The sequence below is a fragment of the Peromyscus maniculatus genome, chromosome 9, assembly GCF_049852395.1.
Source record: "Peromyscus maniculatus bairdii isolate BWxNUB_F1_BW_parent chromosome 9, HU_Pman_BW_mat_3.1, whole genome shotgun sequence".
Lineage (NCBI taxonomy): Eukaryota > Metazoa > Chordata > Mammalia > Rodentia > Cricetidae > Peromyscus > Peromyscus maniculatus.
The window spans coordinates 28,747,275-28,766,684 of NC_134860.1; the positions used below are offsets into that span (position 1 = coordinate 28,747,275).

The 19,410-nt window shown below is 40.4% G+C and overlaps 1 protein-coding gene across 11 annotated transcripts in view; it reads left to right on the forward strand.

The window, feature by feature from the left end:
* The window catches only part of Fhit (fragile histidine triad diadenosine triphosphatase), a 1,536,882-nt gene that overhangs the window by 805,349 nt on the left and 712,123 nt on the right, over nucleotides 1-19,410 (forward strand). The gene's annotated exons all lie outside the window — the stretch shown is intronic.

Genomic DNA, 19,410 nt, shown 5'->3' on the forward strand with positions numbered 1-19,410 from the left:
AAACCACATTATTTGTAAGATATTCTAGGGAAGAATCACAGCCCCCAGGATGTCATTAATTTTATATCTAGCTCATACTTTATGAGCAGTTAGGAAAGGCACATATCCATAATCCATAGTTACATTAGTAAAGTGTGGGGAATATGCAGGTAGACATTAAAATGATCAATGTAGTCCAAGAGGCCCATGAAGTCATGTGGCTAACAGCTTTTGATAGAGCATCCAGGGACCAAGTTTCAAATCAACTCTCAACTACTTGCCTAACCTTGAGTAGATTCCTAAACTACTCTGAGCTTCATTTTTCTCATTCATAAAAACTTCACAACCTCATGACTTGTGAAGATTGACACACTTTCTGTAATATCTTTGGCATGGTGCTTTGTACATCTAGGAAGTGCTGTCTTTTCTCCTCAGTTAATACAATTTGTTACACTATACCATGCAAAAGTCATTGTTTTGTGTTTTCAGTGACTCAATCTTAAAATTCTTAAAAATGTGGAAAATCAAGCAATTTCTTAGACTTCGTTTTCTGATGTCATTTCTATAGAGAATGCCTGGGAGGTGTGTTTTTGTTTTCTTTTTCTTTTTGTAATGCTAACACAATGGTGGATAGACATGCTAAGGATGAGCATAGAACCTTCCCAACAAGAACATGCTACTGTGGTTGATTGCAGTCCTAGAAAACTCACATCAGCAGGCTCTATAAACAATCCTTTCTCAAGTCCTCTGCTGTGTTCTCAAGCTGTCTGAATGGTGGACAACTCTTCCTACCTTAGATCAGATATACTAGCTGAGCAATATTCAGAAAGAGGCATTAAGATTTTTATGATCAAAATTTATCTTTCTTATCACTCTTTTATTTTCTTCTGAGGGTGAAATTTTAGGTATTTTGGAAGTCCCAGGTTGAAGGGACAGCTTACTCTTTCTCCATCCCTCTACATAGATCTTCGTCTAGGATACTAAGTTGTGCTGAAATGATGCTCCCATTTAACTGTCTGTCTCTTTCCTTTGGGCCGCACTGATGCTGGTAGCTATGGAGTGATATTCTACCAGCATCCTTCTCATCTTGCTCTCTGATGAGCACAGGGTGGGGTGGCTTACTGCTGTTTTATTGCTGTGTTAGATGAAATGATTTCTCTGCCTTGTGTCCATTTATTATCAAATATGTATCAAATGCTTTTCAAGAACTCCGAATAATAACACCGATTTGTGGTTATTTTAGATTTCTTCTATGACTGTTGACAAATTGCAAAAAATTGCCTCAGATACCTATCTCAAAAGAGATCACTGAACCTGAAGAACTAGTTGGTGTCCTATGTTTACTGGATTGAATAGATATATATTATCACATATTCAGTCAGTCTTACCAAAAATGATTCCTATGTGGTTTCTGTAAATTAATTATTTAAAATTGATTTTGCTTCTGAAATTCTAGATTGAAAACCTTATTTATTGGAGAAATGGTTACATGACAATTAAATCTGTCTAGGGACTTCTGCTTTGGTGCAATTGGAGTAATTTGTGACAACAGCACTTCTTTAAACACTGAAAGGCCCAATGTTGACAAAAGGGAAGTATACTTCCTTTGGAATCTAAAAGTCTTCCAGAAAAGAATGACTCACTGAAACGGGAGCAGCAAGCCATGTTTCTTCACACTGCTTCTACCTACACAAAGCATATGAGCTTGGAGCTTGGATGAGCAGCTGGGAAGCCAGGCATAAGTAGAAGGCAGAAGAATAGTCTCTCAAAGTAGAAGAGACAGGCAGGGCAGGAAAGCAGCCAAGATTCAGAGGGATTAACAGCTCAGGGAAAAGATAGACCCTGGGATGTTAACTTTACCCTTGCAGCTTGAAGCACAGATTTGCTTAATTTTTGTGACTTCTTGTGAGTGAGGCTAAGAAAAAGTCACAGAAAAGCAGAACAGTTTCTGATAACCTCTCCTGCTGTAGGATAATGCTTTTGTACACTGGTTTAATAAAATGCTGATTGGCCAGTAACAGGCAGGATGTATAGGTGGGGTGAGCAGAGAAAGAATTCGAGAAAGAGGAAGGGTTGAGTCAGGGGTTGCCAGTCAGATGCAGAGGTAGCAAGATGAGAATTTCTGAGGAAAGGTACTAAACCACATGGCTAAACATCGATAAGAATTATGGGTTAATTTAAATGTAAGAGCTAGTCAATAATAAGCCTGAGTTAATGGCCAAACAGTTATAATTAATATAAGCAAAGCAGGGGTGGGGTAGCTGGCTGACAGGAGAAACTTTCTGACTACACTCTCCAGTACCCAGGGGAACAGTAATTGAAGTTAAGCATCCATAAAGGACAAAGGATACTTGTCAACACAACTGGCCTACACTGAAGGTGTTCAGACAGCCCAGAGGGAGCCTGAATCCTTCCAAAGGCTTAGAGCTTCTCATTCTTGAATTGGATAAAGATAAGTTACGCATCTCAGACTCTTCCAAAGACAGGTGTGATCTTTAGTGGTAAATCCTTTTTAGAGTATAATTTTACTTATTTATTCATTAGAGACAGGTTCTCAATATAGAGTCCTAACTGGCCTAGAACCCTTTATGTAGACCCAGCTAATCTTGAACTCAGAGATCCACCAGCTTCTGTTGAATTTAAAAGTGTTTACCACCACCCCCAGCAAACAGAATATACATTTCACATATAGCATTTGTGCTCATATAAAAGAAAACCAAGACTTAAAAACAGAAAACAGAAACAACCCTAAATATGATCCCATTAGTGTGAATACAATTGAAGTTTGGCCTCTTTTTAGATCAGGCTAGACCTCTGAAGTCCTACTGCTCTCTCCACCTCAGCCCTCATTTTCTGACTTAAACTACACCTTACTTGTACTGTAGACATTTCGTGTTGTAACTGCTGTTTCCCTGCCTATTGTTGCTGCTTGCTTTGGGGTTGTTTAGGTGTTTGGCCTTCTAATGGCAGCAAATGGATGCACAAATTAAATGCATTAATATGGTACTAGCAATGTGGCTTTTGGGTGACTTTACAATTCATTAAGTTTTAAGGAGATGTTAATATTTTACTTTTTTTTGTTGTTTTTTGGTTTTGCATAGGAAAATGGGTAAGAGGAAAGACAATAAAGGACTGTATTAAGAACAGAAATACTTGGGCTTTTTGCTTTAAAGGTTGCTAGTTTTGCTAGTGAAATCACATACATTTTGGGGTTTGAGTGAGTTTTTTGAAAGAGAAGAAATCTTCAGGGACTATGGGGGGCGTGATTGATTAAAAAGAAAAAGCAAGTTCAGACAAGCTTAAGCAGAATTACAGTTGGCCCCATGAGTGGCTTTCTTTTGATACAGATTGCTCACAGCTCTCTTGGATCATGAAGGCTTGGGAATGAGATGGGTCAGAACCAGAGTTGGCTTGTTATCAGCTCAAGCGAGGAGCCTTTACATCAAGTTCTACTTTGTCCTGTCATTTAGGCAGTGTGGTTTCTTCAAATCAACCCTTGCTAGGAAGTGCCTTCTAAGAGTTTCTCAAAGCTGGGAGATGGGCTAATAAAGGAACACTGCCCTGAGGGCTTTGGAATCAGAGACTGAAGTCAGTCAGTCTTGTCCTCAGTTGCACACGTAGCTCACTTCTGAACTTGTTGTAGGTGCACATTAATGAGTCTTACCCTGTCCTAGAGAATCTGAGTCTATAGATGGGGCTCTCAAAAGATTCTCAAATGATAAGTTCACATGAGTCATTGATAGCACTTCTCTATATTACTCAGTTTAGACCATGTGGAATGACCAGGTAGGGCCAGGATCACTAAAGTGCACATGTGGCAGGGCTGTGGTACAGGAAAACAGTACATTGTTACTTCCTAGGACTCTGTAATCTCAGCCTAAAAACCACATTTCATGTCTTGAATGGGAGGGCAAAGCTTTCCAAGATAACACTGGAAATGTGTTATCTTTTCTGAGGCCCCACCTGACTCTTCATTACAGCAGATATTTGTGATCCTATGTTAAAGTCTGTGTTCTAATTAGGAAAGTGATGGTGCCTTAGCTGTGCAATGAAGCAACTGGGCAGAACGTGTCTCCTTGAAAAAGAGGGATTCATGCCCTGTGAATTGTGACTGTGAGGACAAATGGCCCAAGATGATAGATAATGTAGAGCAGTGATTCTCAACCTCATGACCCCTTTAACAGCAATCACCAAAGACCAGCCTGCATATCAGATATTTACAATGTTATTCATAACAATGGCAAAATTACAATTAGGAAGTGGCAATTAAAATAATTTTATGGTTGGGGGTTGCCACAGCATGAATTACCCTGTTAAAGGGTTGCAGGATTAGGAAAGTTGAGAACCACTGGTGTTGAGGGAGGTGGAGGTGGAAAGCTCAACTTTCAGAAGGACAATGGGGAGGTGGATAGAAGGTCAAGCTTTTAAAGACATCACTGTGTGCATCAAAAAATGAAGTTCTCAAAAAAAAAAGTACTTTATCTATATACAGTCTTCAAACAATGAACTTTCTGGCTTAAGATTTGCAACAAAGGCTTTTCTAAGACAAAAACTATCCCATCTTTTAACCAGATTGTGTGCGGCTGTTTTAAAGTGTGCCTGTGTGTTGTGTTCTGTGCAGGTGAATGATTTTTTTCTCCTCTCTATTCTGTAAGGTAAACAAATGAAAAAGAAACAGTTAAAATGAAGTTTGAGATGATAAATTGTTCTAACAATTCCATTGTTTTCTCCAGCCTATTTTAAAATAATTCTTCAGAGATGCTTTATTGTGCAAGGAATAGAGGCTCCCTCTCCTACCCCAAAATACTTAAAGAAAGACTATATTTATTGTTAAGCAGATAAGAGCATTTTAAGTAACTCCTATGGTTCATGAAACTTTATGATCATGGAACAAGTCAGTCATGAAACATTATTCTTGCTGTATTTGCTTATAATTTTAGAATCATATTGGGATGGACAGAAGAAATCTTGATTCTTTATGTTGCGTTCACCCTATGATACTGCACTTGGTCTGTGATCCCAAGCTGTGTACTTGGAGGAGCCAGGACACAAGAGCATTTGTGTGAGAGATCCTGTTTTGATGAAATACCATAAAACCATTTTTAGAGATTTATGTTCTGTATTAAACATAAAAAATAGCTACAAAGTCATGAGAAAAATTACTTTAGATCTAAAAATATTTTGTTGGGTTACATTAGAGAATCTTTGGGCTGCATAGTTTGGGTTTGGAATTTGATTTAAATAAACAAATGTTCCCGGTGACTATGGATTGAGCTTCTTTATAAGAGATAGCAATAAAATTGCTTGTAGGGTTCTTGAGATAGTCAGCCCATAATATAGGTCAGATTCTAGCACAGGACTTCATACATAATTAACAATTTATGTGGCCTTTACTTTTATTGCTTAAAACAATATTGTAATTTGCCATATGCTTAATTCAAAATACCTAAATTCTCTAAGAAGCTAAATTAGTAATAAGGAAGAAGAATATATATACTTAATATATATTACATATGAATATTATATTAATAATATATTACATTAATATATAAGAACATGTACATATATAATAAGGGATATATATATATATATATATATATATATATATCTTCCAAGTAGAGATGGGCAATGGACATTTGCTCTTGACTGAATACTTGACTTGAGTGAGAGGAGGAGGTGAGCAAGGGAAACTTGTTGTCCTTCAGCATCTTTCATAGACACTTAGATCTTGTTTACTCCAGGAGTATTCACTTGGCTAATAGATAGAAGTCTCAATTTTGTGTCAGTCTTTTGCCAGTGCAGAAGTCGCAAGCTGTCACTAAGAGCAGGCCACTGTGGGGCTGTGGATGTGAAGCAGGGCTGAGAGTGCCTAAGGGAGGTAGGAGAGCACAGTGGGCAGGGAGGCTGAAGAATGATGCATGCTCATCCCCTGTTAGATTTCCCATCCTGTGACTTCGTCCTGGCCACCTTGCTTTGGTTCTGTGAACATCTGGATCCTGGAAGGACTAGGAGAATGAAAGATATTCTCCTCAGTCTCTTTGGAGCATTCATCCACAGAATCAGCTTGATAACATTGGAGTCTCAAAGCTTTGCCCAGAGGTGAGAAAATGAAGGTATCATTTTAGGCTGGTATGGGTCAGAGAAGGGTCATAGAGAAACTAAGAAGTATTTCTTTCTTCCTTTTTAAAAAAGTTTGGTAAGTTGGGAAAATTGGTAGAATAGAGTAACAGTTCAAATCTGTACAAATCTGGGTTCAGGTCCTTGCCCTGTTCTCTGTTAACTATGAACCTTTGGCAGAAATTTCCTCTCTGATCAATAGTTGTATACCTATGATATGTGGGTGACAGGACCCAATTCATCAAGTGGTGGCACTAAGTGGCATTGACTTACCTATAATGCTTGCAGTTACTTAAGAACTCAATGGTGTTAACTATTATTACAGCTGTGGCTGTGGAATGTAGCTTCACCCCTGTGATAGGACCCACTCCAATTTCATATTTCCCTCTAACTAGCCATCCCATCTCGGAAGACAGATGGACTTTTGAAGTTTGTTTATTCAGTTGTACTGTCTAAAGACCTTATCTAGTCAAAAATACTAGAATGCTGACAAACCTATGTATTAAGCAACCAATCTGAAAACAGTAAAATGGAGTAGTTAAGACTACAAGTTTGGCAGAACAGCAGAGCCTTCTCTGGTGTTGGATTATTTAGTTGTCACATGACCTGCCTACATGCTGTTCACTTCATTTGTGAAATGAGGATAAAGGAAATATCTGACCTGAAAATCTGCTCCTGATTAGATGAGTTGGCATATGTCATCCAGAACAGTGTCTGAGACACAGTCAATACGGTGGGCCCACCACAAAGCATCAGTAAGTTTTGGATGAATGAGCTATTAGCACTTTCCATTTTTCTCTAAGTGGCTGGCAGAAAGGCTTCCTAAGAACATACAGAATTCTGTAATGACACAAATTACTTATTTACAATTTGCATATGTTACATAATCACTTCCTTTCTACTAGGATCTGCCCCTTTTCTCTGCCTAACTGACATCATTATCTGTATAAAAACACTTGCTTGGCTCCAGCAAGTCTGTTCATAGACTTAAGATTTATTGATGCCAGCTATTGATTGAGACCATCATTGATAGGTTCTTAAGGTATATGATCTTCTCACTTCAGTTGTTACATGGCAAAATTTCAATAAATCTGTGCTGAATCTCAAAGGAAAATGAAATTAATTTGAACTGAGTTAATTTCAGTGTCAAATCCTTCAGAAACAAAAATATGTATCTTCCGACTTTGATCTTTCCAAATGCACAAAGTGTTGATTACAATATAAACTGCCTGAGTGCAGAGTCTGGGGTCTCTCTTCTCCATTTCAATGCCTCAAGAGCTCAAGATAATATCTAAAGTATCTCTAGTAGTCACATAGTATATGCTAGTGAGAAAGTCTTGAGTAAAAGTAACTCAGTGTGGCATTGAACTCTGTTTTGCAAGGGCACCAGAAGGAGACCTAGTCTTTCCTGAGCCCTGGGAGTCTTACATCCCTGGGTTTTGCCCCTGTGTAGATGATATTTGCTCAATATTTAAGCAGGCATGTGCATCATTCCTCATAAACCAAGTTGGTGAGGAAAAAAAACCAAACATTTTTATTGCATCATGAAGTATATAATTTCTCACTACTACATCAACTCCAGAACCACATCAGGAAGGCTGTGAAAAATAGCTTTGCTATCTTATCTAAATTTTTCATTTGAAAGTCAGCTTCAATAACACTCAGTCGTTTACAAGTTAACCTCCCTGGGAATGCTGGTGACTGTATTTGCATATTTTATCCATTATGAAGGTTTTTAAGGGGCTGGGAGTTTATGGTTTTGCAGTTCCTTCCCCCAGGCCTTTGGCTGAAGGCTCAGGTAGGACAGCCTGCATTTCAGTAGCAGTGTGTGTGGTGTAGAAGTCACAGAGGAAAGTGTGTGTGATGATGGCTGGCCGCTGGGCAACACAGTCATTTTGCTGCTGACTGATTGATAGGCTGTGGTCCTTTGATGGATTACTGTTTTCCTTCTTTACCATTGATTCTGCCCAGTCAGTACAGTTCCATCATGCATGGTACAAATTACCTGCTTCATTGCAAAGACTGTAAAGCAAAGGAGACTTTGTATTTTAATCTCAGATTTGTTTGTTTGGAGGTAAATTAAACTAAAAAAATAAAAAAAAAGAACAAAGAGCGCTGATACATTGATACATGTTTCAGATGAGAAAAAATTGTTGCAAATGATACCTCCTTCCCTGAGTTTAACTATGACTATTACAGTTAGTAAAGTGCCATTTCAGAACTGACAATTTAAAGTGTAAAAATGATTATTGGAGGGTGGGCAGCAGTGGTACAGAATTAAAGAGAGAATTTCTGTTTAATAGGACCACACAATATACTGTAAAATGTTTCAAAAATAATTAACAGGTAAAACATGGGAGTAAATTAAAGGGAAATTATTCTTTCTGGTAGTTCTTTGGGAAGAAAGTGTTTATCCAGAGCAACGCTAGTGTAGGTCTGTCAAGGCATTAGCAAAATGACAGTGTGATTTGTTATTAGAGGCTAACGTGGAGGCAAGGGAAAGCATAGGAGGCAATGCCGTAAGCAGCAGGGAAGCAGCAGCTGCATTCCTGCTGTCCTTGGGGGAGGCTTTAAGTGTGGCCACTCTCCTCTGTTGTGGCAAACGGATGGAAACATTGAACTTATCCCAGAAGTACCAAGGTAAGAAAGAAGACACACTGAGAAGAGAGTGACCCACAAGGATGACCCCACCTTAGACTACTGGCAATAGTCGAGAGGGTGCCTGAGCTGGCCTACTCTGGTGATCACATGGGTGAATACCCTAATTGTTATCATAGAGCCTTCAACCAGTGACTGATGGAAGCAGATGCAGAGATCCATGGCCAGGTGCCAGGCTGAGCTCCAGGAGTCCTATCAATGAGAGAGAAGAGGGATTCTATGAGCAAGGGACATCGAGATCATGATGGGAAAATGTACAGAGATACCCAGCCAAACTAGTGGAAATGCATGAATTGTGGACCAATAGATGTGGAGCCCCCATGGTACTGGACTAAGCCCTCTGGATAGGAGAGACAGTTGTTTAGTTTGAACTGTTTAGGGGGCCCCCAGTCAGTGGGATCAGGATTCACCACTGGTGCATAAGCCAGCTTTTTGTGCATATGGTAGGATACCTTGTGCAGCCTTGGTACAGGGAGGAAGGGCTTAGACCTGCCTCAACTGAATGTACCAGGCTCTGTTGACTCCCCATGAGAGAGTAGGAGTAGGGTGGAGAGGAGTATCTGTGGTTGGTATGTAAAATGAATAGAAAATTTAATAAAATAAAAAATAAATAAAATTTTAAAAAAAAGAAAAGAGAGTGACCCAATCCTGGATGCTGATTCCTGCTGTGTATTTAACTCACCAATTCTTTCAAAATGACTATAAAGCATATAGAATCACTTTGAAATGTTGCTGTCAATATGAATTTGGAAGAAGACATTTGTAGCTAGAGTTTTTCTCTCTGGGTCCCGCCAAGCCCCATCAGTCCCGTAGCCCACTTATAAAATAAACATACAGACACTTATATTATTTAAACTGCTCGGCCATTAGCTCAGACCTACCATTGTCTAGCTCTTACTCTTATACTCAGCCCATTTCTGTTAATCTATATGTCTCCATGTGTTCCGTGGCTTTACCTGCTGCCTTTACATGCTGCTACCTGGACGGCAGCTGATGTCTCCTCCAGCTTTCACCTTCCAGCCTCTCTTCTCTGTTTGTCCCACCTATCCTATACTTTCTGCCTGGCTATTGGCCAATCAGTGTTTTATTTATCAATCAATTATAGCAACATATATTCACAACATACAGTACATCCCACAGCAGACATTTATTCTTCAAGTGCTGAGAGGTGGACAGTGGGAAACAACTGTGACAGATTCCCAAAGGATGATGCTGATGTTGAGGAAGTTGGGGGGGGGGGTACAGATGAGATGGACAGTTGCCATCAGATACTGTTATAGCAGTTGGTTGAGAATGGTTTGGGGGGGTCTAATGTCATTTATACCACACATAATAAATACCTCACATGGGACTAAAAATTGCCAGGCTAGAATATATAGACCTTCTAGAACAAAGCATATGGGAAAGTATTCATGATATGAGCTCATGCAATTTTTTCTTAGATATGACATAAGAGACAAAAGCAGAAGCAGACCAATGAAGCCATACCAAACCAGCATAGTTGTACACAGCCAAGGAACTGTCAAAGAATAGTAACCTATAGAGAAAGAGAGCACATTTCTAAACTATATGTCTGATGAAGGTTTAATATATAAACCCTATCAGAATATGTAAGCAAGAACCAAATTCTGAACACTGACCCAAATAATCTGATTTTTAAAAACGAGCAAGTGACAGGAGTAGAACTTTTAAAAGAATGTAAGTGGCTAACAGGCATGTGAAATGACAGGATGGTCAGTACCACTGATCATTCAGACTGTGGATGAAAAATCACAGTGACATCATACACACACACACACACATTTAGTCCCAATGGATACATCTATAAAACACTCACATAAGACTCAGAAAACATTGTGGAAGAGGGGATGGAAAGATTGTAAAAGCCAGAGGATCAGGGAGTTTTCTATGAAATAGTATCTCCTGGTGATATGAGAGGCTATACCCATAAAGTGTGACAATATGACTGCCAACCATGAGCTGAACAGGGACGACACCGGTGGACATATGGGAAAGCTCATGAGGCCTCAACCATACACAAAGAACTGCAGGCAACTGAGGAAGGCTGGGAGTGGGAGAGGTGGTCTTCCTCAGAAAGGGCACATCAATTGTCTAGTGCCCAGTGGTCAGCCCTGAAAACACACGCTGTACAGAAAGAGCAGGTTATAATTAGGAATATACATGCATACACATATATGCATATGCGGTAAGTCAATGAAAGACGAGGCTGAGAATTTAAGAAGAGTCAGGGGGGTATACTGGAGGTTTAGAGGGAGGAAAGGGAAGGAGAAGTGTAATTATAATCTCAAAAGAAGAGTTGTGGTTGTTTGAAAGGAAGAAAACAGGTGCTGGTGAAGAGTCAGGAAAGCTGGCAGGGGTGTGCAACACCGGCAGGAGTCAGTGCTGCTGCCCCTCTGGACAACAGCCTGGAGCTTCCTAAGAAATGGAAGTATAATCACTTTGTGACCCAGAAACCCCATTTCTGAGTATCTACCTGAAGAATTAAAACCAAGCTTTAAAAGAGATGTTAGCAGTACCCTGTCCATTACAGCTGTGGTCAGTATAGCTAAAACATATGATAACCTAGATGTTCACCCATGGGTAATCTAATGAAGACAGCATGGTTTACACATACAATAGAGTCTTTTCAACCTCAAGAAAGACAGGATTCAGCCAGGAGAGACAATGGCTTGGAGGAGCCTAAAGGCACACCATTAAACAAAGTTAGGCAGTTACAGAAGGTGAGGTCTGTGTGATTCCAATTGCATGAGGCGTCTAAGAGAGTCTAGCTCCTGGGAACAATAAAAGCATGGTTGTCAGGAGCTTGTGGGGGGCGGGGACAGTGAGGTGCTGTGCAGCAAGTGTCATGTGTCTGGGATGTAGGACGAATATTCTGGAGACCAGCTGTGCAGCCCTTTATCTACATTTGACAGTACTATGCTGTGCACTTACCATTTTCAGAAGGTAGATCTCATGTTGTGTTTATATCTCAGTAAAATACAACAAAGGATGATGAATCAGTCAGCGAATTTTTTGACAGTTCTTTCAGCAAGTTCTCTGACCCCTCTTAATCTTATTATCAATGAGAAGAATACAAAAACATATCTTTAAAACACATCAGGAAACACAGGGGACTGTAGTTGGTATGATGTTGGTGACAAAATTCAAGGGCATGTTGGCAGTTCAGCCACACATTGATTTTATTCCTGTTACAAATGCTGTTCCTGGTGCTGGGCTGTAGCTTGGGTGGTCGATCAGTTGTCTAGTCTTCAAAATGTTCTAAGATTGATCCACAGTACCAAGTAAATCAGGCATAGTGTCACATATTTGTAATACCCACAGGGAGGGAGGATCAGATGTTCAAGGTCATACCTAATTTCAGAGTAAAGTCAATGTGGATTTTGTGAAAACCTGTCTCAAAACCCCGAAATCAATCATAACAATAGTAACAACAACAAAGGAAAATCTTTAAATACAAAATTGTCAGGCTAACACCATAAATGAATGTTATGACACAGGAGTGCTGGACTGAGGGGTAGTGTAATGTTGATAAGTTATTTCTTAATCACAGTATTAGATCAGAGCAAGTCATGAAGGCCAGGAGGTTTAGAAAGAAAACAGGTTCTGCTTTAGAGTAATTGAAAACTATTGCAGCCATGAATCTGACAGCTCTCTTAACTACTGGCTTCGTGTGAGGGGCTGAAAAATTTGGAAGTAGTACAAAGAGCTCTTTGATTGGTCAAGTGCATCAAAAGCCTTTTATAAATGTAATCCCACAATGCTCAGTAAAAGCTTGGCACCGTCAGAGCATGACTCTTATCTGCACTTGATGGAGATAAGTACAGGAAGCAGAAACAAATACTGGATGAGATTTGCAGAAAAACAGAGAAGAACTTATGCTGCTCAAAATACAATGGTGGAAGAGAATTAAATATAATATGTTTTAGCTAATGTGGTTTGTAAAATGAAACAAAAACAAAAATACAGTGGAAAAAGATAGTTCACAGTGAGTATAGAGCACAGCTCTCTACAAACAAAGCATAGTAAAGAGGAGGAGCTATGTAGGATCTCGTTTACTTAGAAGTGAGACACATTAAATACAATGTGCACTGTGCTTAGAGGTGAGGAGGTAAGAAATGGGTTTCCTTTTGTGAGAAATAACACAACTAGTGTTTGATCAGAAAATGGTTAAGTTTTAGCTGCAGTGAAGGTGCTAATAGGTGGCAGCTAAAGAAAAGATCATTTCTAGAGACTTAACTGGGTGCTCCTTCAGCTGCTCATGCATAGTGATCTCAGTGGCCCTTCTAGCTCTGAGGAATAGCTGGCGGCTCTTTTTTCTATTGTGAGTCTCCAAGCAAGGGCAGTGGCTTGAACTCACAGTTTTCACTGTGCTGTGCAGCATGGTGGCTTCACGGTTGCTTGGATCATGTTCTTCTCAAAGCCATTAGGGTTCCCAGAGGAGCAAGTGGAGACAGTGGGAAATGTCATCTGACAACAGGCATGCAACACTCCACTCAAGCTCCATGCAGGTTATACGCTAGGCTCCGGAGTCTGGCATGACCAAGGCCAGTGTCTAGTGTCCCAATCCCATTGGACAACTCACTGCGTACCACTGCACTTGGAGCCTGCTCTTCTATTGCTACAGTGATACTTTTCTCAGTCGTTGCTGTGGAGACAAAACCAACACACGTGTGAAAATCACACAAGCAGTTTGTATTAGCTGGTAACTTGTCTACTTGGCTTGACTCCTTCTACTGCTCTCTGTGCCTCATCAGGCTGGAGCTTTCACCGTCTGTGGATTCTCTAGGGCAAAGCCTGCTTAGGACAATGACCAGAGATAGTCATTGGGCCTCTGGGCCTCAGAAGGACCACCTGGAGCCTTCATGCCTTGTGTTTCTTCTCTTGGGTCTGAAGTTGTTGGACTTAGACACAAAGCTTCTCCTAACCCCTGTCTCCTTTATGAATCTTCTCCCTCCCCCCTCTCTCTCTCCTTGTATAGAAACATATATAATACAGGTCATAAGACACCTTCAGGTGCCAGTGCTTCTTTGGCAGGGTCTCTTTTCTGTACATACTCCAGGCTATGCAGCCCAAGAACTTCTGGGATCCTCCTACCTCCATTTCCCTCTCCCTTTAGGAAGAGTGGGCACTCACATGCTGATCTGGCTTTTATGTGAATTCTGGGAACTGGAACTTGGTTTCTCATGGTTGTTTAGCAAGAGCTCTTATCCCAAACCATCTCCTTAGTTTGATGCATGCATTTCTTTGGGATTGATCTAAATACTCAGCAACATCACGTCTCCCAATATAGTCTTCAAATGATTCCCTACAGGAACATATTTAGGATGTTTCTGACTTCCCTGGCAATAATGATTGGAATAATGCAAAGAAGATCTTTTAATTCACTTAATAGAATATATTTATAAGATTTTTGATTCCTTCTATTTGATTTTTAATAAAATATATCTGAGTTTTTGTAAATGTTTGGCAGGAAATACAATTATGTCATGCTACCACTGAAAGTCATGGTCTACTAAATCTCCCAAGAGACACTGTCACTGGGTCTCAGTGCTTTCACCCCTTTGGTGGTGGCTGGTTTGAAACCTTCCCATAGACAAGGTTCCAGGTGCATTCGGTAAACATTAGGTTTTCAGCTATTTACAGCTTTGGGGCAAGTGGGCTCAATGCAAGTTGTCAAGCATGTCCAATTATTTTATCCTTCTCTTTGTTACAAAGGAATCCCATTCATACTGGATAGTTCTTTGGGTGGCGTGTGATGAGATGAACGATACACCCATAGGAAAGTGTAACTATGCCAGAAGCAGAGCTGAACTCTGTGTGGCACATGTGTCCCAAGAGGACTTGCTCATTAAAAACTGAGCTCAGCACATGGGACACTTTTGCTTCATCTTGACTGTAGTTAAGATGAAGCACGCTTTGTAATCACCCCCTGCTTTTCTTTCTTCTTTTCTTGTCTGTTCCCAAGTTTCCATTTTAATCTTCTGATTTCCCTGTCAGTGTTGATTGTGGTTTGGCCGTGAGTGGACAGTGTAAGCAGGCAGCATGGTTAATGGTCTCTAAGTCATTGTGATCTGAGAAGAGGTGCTGAGTTTGTGCACCTTTTTGACAGGGACACCAGGCCAGTTCTGCTTAGTTACTTTTCTGTTGCTGTGATAAAATAGCTCGACAAAAACAACTGAAGAAAGAAGGGTCGGGTTTGAATGACAGTTCTAGAGGGAGAGAGAGTGTCTATCAGGGCAGGGGCGGCCTGGCAGCTGTCAGAGAAAGCAGGAGTGGAAGCTGGCGGTCAAACACACTTTCACCCACAGGCAGGAAACGGTGGGGGTGGTGGGTGACAGAAATCAGAGACAGGTTATGAAACCTCAAAGCCACCCCCAGTGACCTAATTCCTCAGCAAAGTTCTACCTTGTGAAGGTTCCATAACCTTCCCAAACAGCATCAACACCTGGGGACACGTACTGAAAAAATGTGAGCCCATGAGGTCATTTCTCATTCAAACTACCACATGTTCTTAACACTTCAGGTCATAGTTAGATCTGAAACAATTTACTGGATTAATTTTTTTATGAAACTCTCATGCCAACTCTATGATGTAGATATTACCTTCTCCAGTAATAATATGAGGAAGTTATGATCCTGAGACATGAAAAAAAATTAAGTCACTGTAATTAAGTAATGGGCCTGAGATTGAAACTTAATTCTGCTAGACTTGGTGAAACTGTGCAGATTCATTGCTTTGATAAAGACCTGATGTAAATAGAGATTTAGCAATTGATCTTTGATAAATTAGCTCTAGATTAATAATATTCAGGGTCCATATTTCAATGGAAATGAAAAAGATGTCTTGAATGTCATCTGTTGGTAAAAGACCACAGTGTTTATTCAAACACAGATTGCATGAGAAGAGATGATTGCTGGTTCTGTGAGTGGTAAGAGAGGAGGTGACATCTTGTCAGGCCGGCCAAGAGCTCAGGCCGTGAGTAAGGGGTAGGCAGGGCAGTGAGTGGGCGCTTGTATATATCCTGGGAAGAATTTGATAATATTTACATCAATTTGCTCAGCAGGAAAAATAGAACAGACTGACAGGTCAGGAATCTAGAAATAGCTACGTGTAGATGTTTACTGAAGTGATTTGCTTAGACTCAGTTACTATAGAACCTGCTGAGATGGGAAGAAAGAGTGGAGAGACACGTACTGCCTTACTGTTGGGTGAAGACAGTCAGAAGAGGAGACAACTCCAGGGAAATGGGCTGGCAGCTATTTTCCTTCCTGTTGCTGAAGAGGAAACTATCACAGACTCGGCCCTGTAAACAACATGAATCTTACCTCAACGTTTCCAAGGCTGGCTTCTAGCCAGTTTGACCTGGAGTCTCTGCTAAGCACCCCCAAGAGCCAAGCAGCTTTGTACCCATTCGGAGGATTGGCTTGGGGAAGAGTTACTACCAATTTCTGTGTGGTTGTGGGACTGAAGCTCTCATTTTCTTGCTGGTTGTAGGCCTGTGTTCACTCTAAGCTCCTTGCTATGTGCTTCTCCCTGAGGCAACAGTATTGGAAATTGGCTGTTTTAATGGTCAGCAGGAACATTTTCCCTTCAGGGAGAAAACCTACCTAGTATGTTTGAAGGGGCTTCCTTGGTTAGGTCAGGCTCACTGAAGTTAAACTCTCTGAACTCACACAAAATGAACTGTAATGGTGTATCTTAATTTGTTTACAAAATCTCTTTACTGTTGTTATATACAGTAGCAATCACAGGACTGAATTTCATCATGTCAAAGACTTCTGTATACCCAAGAGGAGGAAATTAGAAAGTTTTTATCCACCAAGAACAGCGATCTGGATGCTACCTCACAAAGCTGCTCCCTGGTGCAATGAGAGTCTAGCAGTTTACTTTGGACATCAAAAGATGAGTGTGGGGAAAGGAAAGTCTCTTGCTTCCAGAAGTCAACATTTCAATTAGCATGTTGGAGCCTAGAAAGGAGAAATGATCATCAAATGCTGAACTACTGTTATTGTTTTAATCAGTGACAACTAGTGAGAACTAGGTGAGTGTAAATGTGAGGCAATTTTAAGTCCTTGTGGCAGAACTGGGGGTGGGGAGTGAGGGGCTGGAGCCCATCTTTGGCAGGGGATGAAAGGCTGTGAAACTATAAATATATGCACATATAGAAGAAGCTTATAATGTTCCTCCATGATGGGGGTGAGATGAAATTATAGCAGGTTAAGGTTAACAAGGCCAAGGACACTTAGGTTTTGAATATTTATTTATTTTGCTTTCTTGGAGACATGAGACTCATATAGCCTGGACAGGCCTCTGTCTCATCATGTGGCCAAGACTGGCCTTGAACTCCTGATCTTTCTGCCTCTACCTCCCACATGCTGGAATTATAACTCTCCTACTATCACACCCTGTTATTGTTTCTCATTTTTATGAGTTGAGAGCTTACAATGTTTATAGTAATGCAGAAAGGGAAAAGCAAATATGTTTTTCCTTACTTTTGAAATGTTACTAAGACTCTGAGGAACTTCAGAACCACAGACAGGAAACCTTCCCCCCTTTCCAATCATAATCCATGCATTTAGCATTCATCTGGCACTTACCATGCAGACACAGACTGTTAAACACTTGGCAAGCCTTTAGTCACTTAATTCTTCTATCCCTGAGTGAACTAGGACCCACCTTATCTACACTGAGCACTGAGAACTTGTCTGAAGTCAGGGAAATAAGCAGTAGAGTTGAGATTTAAAATAGGAAGTCTGTCTGTAGATGCCCTGCCATTCCTTAGAGTCTCTGTGCTCTGTCGTCTCCTCTGAGCTCTTCTGGACATCAACAGCACATGACATGCCCTTGCCTTATTTTTCCTGTACACGTGAGTTTCTGCACGCTGCATATCAGTTCCCCAGCCAGACTACAAGCCCCTCACAGATACAGCATCATTCCACACTGCCTTTTCAACTTCATGGCATTTTATATGTAATAGATGCCAATAAATATGTATTGATTTGATTTAAGCTACAATTCTATCATTTGCCTCCTCATTTCTTTTATCTCTATTGATTTTAAAATTAATGGGGTGGTGTGTAATTTTAGCTTAACTACTTAGCCTGTAACTATAATTTTTATGACTTTTAACATCACGATAGATCTATGACCTCCCTGAAAATTTCTTGCTTTATAAAATAGATTTCACTTAATTAAAACAGTAAATGAAGACACTTCCCCCAAAGTCCTTAAGGGAAAGGAAGAGGTGTTTGCCTGATGCCCTCTTGAGTTATATTTTAATCCTGAAAGATGAAGTCTAAGGTAGGAGAGAACCATGAATTTGCATAGATAGTCCTGAGTTTTAGAGAGCAAGATCTTTGGCAATGGCCTTGGCATTATTTCACCAATGTCACCCCTTTCTCCCACTTTGTCATGAATGAAATAAAATAATTGTTCCTCTACTGAAGCCAGCTACAGCTCATAACTGCACAGCTCGAACACATGGGCAATGTGGATAGCTCTGAGTGGGTGATCACGTTTTCCATCATGTACCTGTTTGTTCCTCCTGAGACTCAAGTTGAAATCTGAACTCCAATATGATGTTAGTAAGAAATGGTAGGCCTTTGAGTAATACAATGTGTTTTAGGAAATAAGTTGAATCCTCCTGGAAGGAGTTAGTTGCCCCCAAACCAGATGGTGTTTCATATGTGTACTATCTTCAACTTTTCCATTGTGATGTAACACAGTAGACAGTCCTCACCAGGAGCTAAGCAGCTGTTAGCATTGTGCTCCTTAATTTTCTTAACACCAAATCAGGGAAACAAAGCGAATCTATTTTCTTTATTTAGTAGCCAGCTTCTAGTATCTTGTAATAAAATGATAAACAGGCCAGCACAACAAATTGCCTATGAAGGCCTTGCAAGTAGCTGTAAGTTCAGCTAAGGTTGTCATTCTAGTCTGTTTTCTGTAATGGTGAAACACTGGCCAAAACCTATTAGGCTTACATGGATACAGTTCAAAGTGGAAGGAAGTCAAGACAGGCACTTAAGGAAGGAACCTGGAGGCAGGAACAAAAGCAGACATCATGGAGGAATGCTGTTGGCTGGCTAGGTCTCCCTGACTTGCTTAGCTTTCCTAGGCAACTCAGGACCACCTGCCTAGGCTTATAGCACTGTCAATGACAATGGGCTGGACCCTCCCACTTAATTAAGGAAATGTCCCCACTGACATGTCCATAAGCCATCTCAAGGAGATAGTTCTTCAGTTGAGATTCCCTCTTTAAAGGGTCGTGTCAAGTTGAAAAGAGCTGTGAAAGTTATCACTTGGCTGCCTGCAGCTGACTGGAAATGTGTCTTATTTGTCTTGTGTCTATTGCAGAGACACTCACTGTGAAGTTAGGAGTTAAAGGAAAGCTAAGATTAAAATCACTTCTGATTTGTTTGTAAATTGGAAGGTTGATTAATGATGAACACTCAAGAACTCATAGATCATTTTTGATTTGGTCATGAAGATGCACTACAGTCAAAGAAATAAACCTCTTTGCCTGTTGCTTCCCAGAAGGATGGATTATACAGCTCTGTCTGTGGTGGGGAAAAAGAAAATGGCCCCCATGGGTTCATAGGGAATAGCAATATTAGGAGGCATGGCTTTGTTGG